This window comes from Phoenix dactylifera, unplaced genomic scaffold (assembly GCF_009389715.1).
Source record: "Phoenix dactylifera cultivar Barhee BC4 unplaced genomic scaffold, palm_55x_up_171113_PBpolish2nd_filt_p 000785F, whole genome shotgun sequence".
Taxonomy (NCBI): Eukaryota; Viridiplantae; Streptophyta; class Magnoliopsida; order Arecales; family Arecaceae; genus Phoenix; species Phoenix dactylifera.
In genome coordinates, this window is record NW_024068154.1 from 83,816 (window position 1) to 92,608 (window position 8,793).

Here is an 8,793-nt window from a genome sequence, read left to right on the forward strand (position 1 = left end):
CATGGTAGTGCCACATACTCTTAACAATGAAAATTACTATCATCTTCTTGAGAGTACGCTTAACTTGAAACTTTGCCAAATTAGAATTTAGAATTCACTATCCCTTTTCTATCGCAAATTTTATCTCATTATTAATCATGAAAATACATCTTGATCTCATTCTCCTAATGTATCATGAGTGTATCGAGGGTGTGCCATTTATCAATGATGTATCGAGTTAATTTGCATTTCTAATTTGATATGGCCTCAATGGTTGTGTTAATCATCAAAATAACATTATCATCCTCAAAACCATTAAATTAGTTTCAATTATGAGCAAGTCTTTACCTTCTAAAGGTGTGTCACCTTTCTTGTTCTTCAGGCTCTCGAGGTATGAAGGACAGTTTCTCTTCCAGTGGCCGTCGACATTGCAGTGGAAATATTTTCCTTTGTCATTAGCCTTTTTCTTTTGAACTTCCTTCTTTGGCTTCTTGTCTTTCTTCTGCTTCTTAGCAGGCTTCTTTTTCTTTCAAGTAGACTTTCTCTTGGAACCAGAAGTCAACTCAGCAGCAAGGACATTGCCCCTTGAACCTTTCAAGGCTCCCTCAGCAGTTACCAACATATTTATCAGTTCAGTCTTAGTGCATTCAATCTTATTCATGTGGTAGTTTACTATAAACTGTCCAAATGAATCAGGTAGGGATTGAAGGATCAGATTTACTTGCAATTTCTTGTGCATGTTCATACCAAGCTCCTCAAGCTCCTCTAGGTCCTTGATCATAGTCAGACCGTGATCATGGACAGACTGCCCCTCGCGCATCTTTGCTTTGAAGAGCCTCTAGGACACTTCAAAACGAGCTGTGCGACTCTGCTCACCATACAACTCTTGCAGGTGTGCCAGTATGTCCTTAGCAGTCTTCATATTTTCATGCTGGCATTGTAGTTCATTGGACATGGATGCCATGATATAGCACTTGACTCTGATGTCATCATCCGTCCACTTTTGATGCGTCACACGCTGATCATCAGTAGGACGTGCTGGTAGTCTAGGGATATCATTTTCGAGTATGTAGCCCAGTTTCTCACAATTCAAAACAATTTTGAGGTTTCTAAGCCAGTCCTTGTAATTGGTTCCGGTTAGTCGGTTGGTCTCAAGAATACAGGTCAAAGGATTTGAAGCTGACATTGTATCTGCAGAGAGTAAAGATTCTAGTTAGATTTTGTACTTGATCTTTAATTTGTTCTAGGGTCTTTTAGAACAAATGTGCCTCCCACTATTTTCTCGAATCCCTTACACTCCCCTAGTAAGAAAACGGAAATCCTACGCGACTAGGGTTTCTAGTAGGTACTGCGGTCTCACCAATCTACATGGCACCTCACCTAACAGTTATTGGTGACACATAGATGGATGAGTGTACAACTCTTGTACAATGCTTCTCAAGCATGTTGCAGTGCAACTTGGTCTCTAAGCCATGAAGACCTCACCTAATAGTTATTGGTCTCATTTCTTAGTTAAGTCAGACCCACCGTATAACCGTAGAAATAAAGTCGTCATTGGGTCCTCACCTAACAGTTATTGGTGCCCAACCCCACCTTTATCCTACAACATCTCATGTCTATAGAGAGGTCCAGCCCCCCGATGCAACTTGCCCACTGTATCCAGCCGAGACAAATCAACATCAGAAAGACCTTAGCAGCTCTACTACAGTGGAAGACCTATTGACTTAATATTGGTTAATTAGGTCTTAGTGTTTGCAACTTGAGCTCTTCATAAGAGGTAATCGAACAATTGGCCAGGTAAGCAGGTGGGAGGCTCCCCTTACTCAGAGAGTAAGGTCCTAATTAAGTAACCACCTTTCATGCTTTCCTAGACACCAATTAGATGAATTAATCTAATATGACTCGCTCATGTTGGTTCACTCTCGACTATATCATATCACGTACATAGCATGGTATACATGAGGCTCCCTATAGCCGAAGCATAAGGGATCTTGCTCATCCGCTGAATCTCTTCAGATGTGTTGGGGCACATCTTCTTGGAGAGATTTATCCCATGCCTAAGGGGTAATAATCCCCTTTTAGAGGTTTCCATGCCGAACCCCTTCAGCACTCCCTCTATGTAATATTCTGTGACAGGACAAGCATCCTTTTAGATCTATTCTATAGACCTTAATTCCCAAAATATAGGATGCTTTTCCAAAATCTTTTATGGAGAAATCCTTAGACAACCAAACCTTGACCTAAGTTAGCATAGGAACACCATTTCCAATTGGAAGAATATCATCCATGTACAATACAAGGAATACAATAGCCCTCCCACTAATCCTTCTTATAAACACATGGTTCCTCTTCGTTCTTGATGAAATCAAACGATTTGATTATATCGTTGAAACGAGTATTCCAACTCCGAGATGCTTGCTTTAGTCCATAGAAGGATCTTTGCAGTTTGCAGACCTTGTGATTACCATCACAATATCTCATAATCATATTATGTTGCAATATCAAGCAATATTTGAATGGACTTTAGCATGGCTACAGGTGAAAAAGTATCCTGATATTCAGTGCCTTCGCACTGACTATAACCTTTCGCCATTAGCCTTGCCTTATAGGTCTTTACTTAGCCATCTGAACTTAATTTTCTCTTGTAGATCCACTTACACCCAATAGATACTATACCTTCTTGGTGAATCTACTAAGGTTCAGACTTGGTTGGAATGCATGGAGTCCAACTCTGATTTCATTGCTTCCAGCCATCTCTCGAAATCGATGTCTAACATCGCCTCGTTGTAGGTATTGGGATCCTTACCTTGATCTCTATCTCCCATGAGGAACACTTCCTCTACGAGGTGGAGGAGGTACTACGTGTACTGGCTTAATATAAATAGATTCTATAGGCATAATGGCTCGTTGCTCTTTAGAGACTTTCTCTTCAAGCTCAATTTTCCTTCCACTGTCTCTATCAAGGATAAACTATTTCCATGAAGATAGCATGTAGGCTCACAAACACTTTGTGATCCTTTGGGATGAAAAGTCGTATCCTAATGACTCTTTAGGATATCCTACAAAACGAGCATTAATTATCCTATCCTCAATTGTTGCCCAAGGTGACAACCCAAGAGGGGGGGTGAATTGGGACTTTTAAAACCTTTTAAACTACTTCTAATCTTTTAGATTAATTATGCTAAGTTGTATGGATGCTTAGTGAAGCTTAACCTTAGCAAGAGTATGATTCTAATCTAATCAACTATTAAGCAGCGTGTTCAATAAAAGATTAGTCTAGTTTTGCCCTAGTATGCTATTCAATTTAATGATTGAGTAAATTGATTATGCTTGCAACTAAAGAATGCACGAAGAAGAGTTAAGCAAGCTTAATATCTATGTAAGTGAGTGAGGAAGTCAGTCAACAAAGAGCATCACAAACACAACAAAAATATAGTGGTTCGGTGCATCCCAGTACCTACATCCACTCCCCAAGACCTCTTGGGAATTTCACTATAATCCTACAGATTACAGCCGGTTGTTTTACAAGCTCACAACCCAACTTGTTGTTTTACGAGGTCACAACGAACTCGGTCGGTTTTTCCAGGCTCACCGACTAGAACCAACCCCGATTGTTTTCCCGGGCTCACAATCAAACCCTTACACACGTTGGTTTTAACTTGGCTCACCAACCAACCTTAAACCCCGTTGGTTTTCCCTTTGGCTCACCAACAAACCTTACACCGTTGGTTTTCCCTTTGGCTTACCAACAAACCTTTAACCCCTTGATTCAATCCCTTGATTGAATCAAGTTACAAGATATTAAAACAAGGAATAGAAACAAATCAAAGCTTCTTAAACAAGCAAATATAACAATATAAATAAATAGAGTAAAGAGAAGCCCTCAAACGAGTTTTGAAGATGGAGGAGCTCGACTTCTTCTTTACTTGACCCTCTTCTGATTTGGCACGAAGTAGAGGATCACCGCGGCAGCACACAGATGGAGAAGAAGCTTCGGGATACACTTGGGTGCTCTTCTTCTCTCTATTTCACTTTTGATGGCCCTTTTGTGCTTATGGGAGATTTCCCTTGGAATCTCTTCCCTAATTGTTTTCTCCCACTTCCATGCCGTCTCTCCTAGCTCTCCTCTTGTTTTTATAGCTTTAGATGGCGTGGAGACAAGAATATAGCCGTTAGAGACAAAAATAGAGCCGTTGGAACCAGTCTCCACCTCCTGACAATATGACCGTTGGGATCGGAGTCGACTCGCGCGATCAGGAGTCGACTCGCCTGTTGCAGGAGTCGGCTCGTGCTTTACTGGAGACGACTCGGCCACTGTTCCAAATTTGAATTAAAGTGCATGCCTCGACTGGGAGTCGACTCGACTTAACCCGGAGTCGTCTCGCCAACTTCTGGAGCTGACTTGGCAATTCTGGAGTCGGCTCTTCTACTGAAGTCCGTGGATCCAATTTTGAATTTTGTCCTCTCGAGTCGACTCGGCTGTCCTGGGAGTCGACTCGAATCTCAGAGCCCGAACTTTCGATCCTCTGTCTTTTGGCTCGTCCAGTCTTGGAGTCGACTCGAACTTCCCCGGAGTCGACTCGGCTCTCAGTTTCTGAAACTCAGCCTTCTGTCATCTTGGTGTAGCGCTGCCTTGGAGTCGGCTCGAGCTGTCTGGGAGTCGACTCGAATCTCAGAGGCAGTAACTTGGTTTTCTGTCTGTTGATGGTCGCGGAGTCTCGGAGTCGACTCGTGCAATGCGGGAGTCGACTCGAATCTCAGAGTCCCAAAAATGCTCTCTGACTTTTTCCTTGTGTTCCGCTGAGGGTCGACTCTTGCTTTCTTTGGAGTCGACCTACCAACCATCGGAGTCGACTCGCGTTCCACTGGAGTCGATTCGAATCTCAGACCCGAAAACTGCTCTTTGACTTTTCTGCCTGTGACTCCTAGGAGTCGACTCATACTTCTCCGGAGTCGACTCATACTTCTTCGGAGTCGACTCGAATTCCACTGGAGTCGACTCGAAGACTGTTCTTTTGAATTTTTCTTTTGATTTTACTCCTCCAATTTGAATCCTTTGAACTTTAAGCTTGGGCCAATAAATTGTAGCTTTCTTCCAACTTGAGAGCTTTGGAGGCCTTCTTGTGTTCTCCCAACTTGCTATGTTCCTTGCAAAATAAATATCTTTCTCTTTGCAACATAAACATTAGTATCTATACTTCAAGATTTTGTGATCATCAAAATCAATCTATGAATCAATCTTTGGGTCATCAATCTCCCCTTTTTTGATGATGACAAAACTTGGAGTATATGCAATATAAAAGATATTGATTTCTAGAAGTAATACATAGCTAAGTTGCATGAAGTAGAAAACATAAATATTTAAAAACATACTTCATGATGATGCTTTAGATTTAATCAGCTTAACACAATCAACATATTTCAATTTAAGCTGATTTGTATATACTTAGATATTTGCATATACTTAGATATTTCTCCTCCTTTTTGACAACATCAAAAAGATAGGGAAACATTAAGCACCAAGATAAGAACACTCAAATATTTCTTTCCCTTATTGTACTCTGATTGGAATGTTAAATTATTGCAAGGATATGAATCATATAACTTAAGGCAATAATATTGGAATCAGATTAGTGAGCACAGATCAGAGCCAATTAAGATAGTTTTCAAGAAGTTTTTCTAAGTTGATACCACAGATAGTTTTCTAATCAAGTGTAGGTGGAATCTTTCTTTAGTTAATTCAAGAAGTACCACTAATGATATTCAAGGAAAACCATGAGTGGAAATCTAACCTCTCTTCACTAAGTATGAAAGCTTGTTCATTTAAGACCTTTTGCCCAATCTATTAAGTATTTTATCAAACATGAGAGCAATTTTAGTTAATTTTCAGAGTAAAAGATCAAAACTTATATATTTGAGAGACATATCATCATGTTGGATCATTAATTTTTAATGTCTTCAAGGTTCTTTTATGATAATAAAAGCATTGGGGCACAAGTATCAAAACGTGATTTCATGTAGTTTTTGATACATCTTAGAGTTCTTTTACAAACTTTCTTTTATCCCTTTAGTAAATAAGCACAGTTTGATACATAAAAATATGAATTGGCACACAATTTAAGTTCTAAAGATCAAGTCAATTAGGATTCATTAGTGAATATCAAAATAGATTTGCTAAAAGATATTCAGGAAAATTTTACACGTTATTCTCCCCCTTTTTCATTAAGTTGGAGGCTCTTTAAGCTCAACTTGCAATTTGGTTCATGATTTATGCATAAGATATACTAGCCAAATAACACGTCTCAAGGTGTATCATAAAGATTTTCAGATTAAATTTCAGATGATACATATTGGAGAGTACTAGGATCATTTTTCATTTAGTATTCTTCCTCTCTCCTTTAGTTATAGATATACGCAATTAAGTTCCGTAAGACCTCTTCTTCTGAAAATTCCTTTCTCCCCCTCAATTGGTCATTCCATTTAAGAGTTTAGAATTTGAGGATAATGTTCAATAAAATTGTCAATCTCAAAAATATATTTTCCATAAGTTTGAGCTTATTTTCATAAGACTTAAGGTTTGAGATAAGACAACTTTTATAGAACTCATCTCAAGGTAATTAAAGCATGTCTTGCAATATAAGGCGGTCCATCAAAATCAATCCATAAGATTCAAGGTATGCATCAACTTGAAGTAATTTTAGGGTAAGATGAATATCTAAAGCTCCCCCTCAAAAGATGCATTCTTCTTTAATCTTCTTTCCTTTTGTTGAATTTCGGATTTTAGTGATAAACGTGAATGACACTGAAATTCTATGATGTCGAGAATGTAGAGTAATCTAGTATTATTCAAAATTTGTAGCAATTACTCTTTCTAATCCTTTAAGAACAAGTTATGCCTTTTCTTAAACTTAGAGAAAATGTATAGAAATATTAATCACTCTTTATATATATATTCTGATGATAGTCTTTAAGAATATAGGAGTGAAAAACATATAGATGATCATTGAGGTATGTGTATTTATAGAATTCAATTTTTTTAATCACAGTTTTTCAGCAATGTATATATGAAGCTCAATGAATTTTTAAATATTAAAATAAGGTCAAATATTTTAGAAATATTTACTTGCAATCAAGATCATCGTAAGACACATCATTTGAATCAAAATTAGTATACTTTGAAGATAAGAAATGATATGTTTCGGATGCGTATCGGAGCAATCAAAATAAATTCTGTTTTTCTTACATTAACATTTTATTTAGTAATCATATGGAATTTAAACTTTTATACAAAATCTGATTCAAGGCTTTCCTAATCATACTTTGAGATATGTATCTTCCACATTAAAGCTCATCTTAAATGATTACGATTGAAAATACATATTTCACACATATGAGAGCATATTCAGAATCTTTGTATTAGATGTTGAGTTTTGGTACGAATTTGAACATTATATACCAAATTTAGGCAAGTTGAAGGATAGAACAAAATCAATTTATTTTTCCTAAATAGAGATATCCTTCTCTTCTTCTTTTTACAGATTTATTTAACTTTCAGATTTTAACGATGATTGTGAATGACAAATCTGAAATTTCTTTTCAATAAGACCAAACAAAAGATGTTATGTAGCATTTCAAACATTCAATCAAATTATTCAATCATGGAACATTACAACACATTGAGAACCCATAGTTTAAAGCATCATGCCACATGCAAAATACAGTGTGTGTTAAGTCATACATTAAAATATTAAGAATAAGCATGTCAAGGATCAAAATCAATTCTTTTCAAATAGACTCCCCCTATTTAAATATAATTTGGCACTGATTTCATCCTTAAAGTGTGTTTCCATGTGACTAAAAATTTGAGTTGATTCTTTCTTGTATATTATCATTTACTTTGTCTTTCATTTTTACTTTCTTATGCTCTATACTCTATTTGCTCCCTATCCGGTGGAGTTGGGAAGGGGCACGAGGTACTACCACTAGCCTCCCTCTTGTGCCGTCCCTAATATGCCCTACACCGAATAGTTGGGTCAAATAGTGTCGGGTACTACCACTAGCCTCCCCATTGGCACCATCCCTATGATGAGCAATATAGAAGGATTAAAATGTTTACTTCTAATTCTCCCTGTTTAAGTGTAATCAATTATGGATTTTATCCCTTTCATATGTGCCGAATATATTATGCTTGTTTTACTTTTCCTTAAGATTGAAGTATTTGCCTTTTACTTAGATCTTTATCTCTCTTGAATAATGTTCATTTTCTTTCCTTTATCTCTCTTTCATTTTGTTATTCTCAAGTAATTTATATGGAGGAGCAGAATAAAGAAATGATCAAATGTATCATATAGAGGTATATCATGCAAACAACATTTTCATTATGCCCAAGAATTCGTAGCATCTCACAAGTCATTCTAAATCAACGTTTTAATCATATACTTGTGTGTTTCATGGTTATGAAATAGCCATAGAAAAATTTTAGTTTGAGCAAATCATGAAATAATTTCCAAATGCATAAGTCAATTAATACATATATGGACATGATATCCAAAAGATTAACAATTAATGATTTTAATCATGTCATAATAAGATTTAAGGTCATTGACTTTGCTTGGCTAATTTATGAGAGAGATATCTAGAATTATATATTCTTCAGTCAAATACCTACAGATTTCTTATGTATGAATTTTTGGCTGAAGAAGGTCTTCTCTCTTGTTTGCATGTGAATGTTTTAGTGTATCTTACATGAAGATATCCTTCAAGTTGAAATTTCTCATTATTCTTTCTTGAAGGAAGGTTATTAGTTTCTTTAAG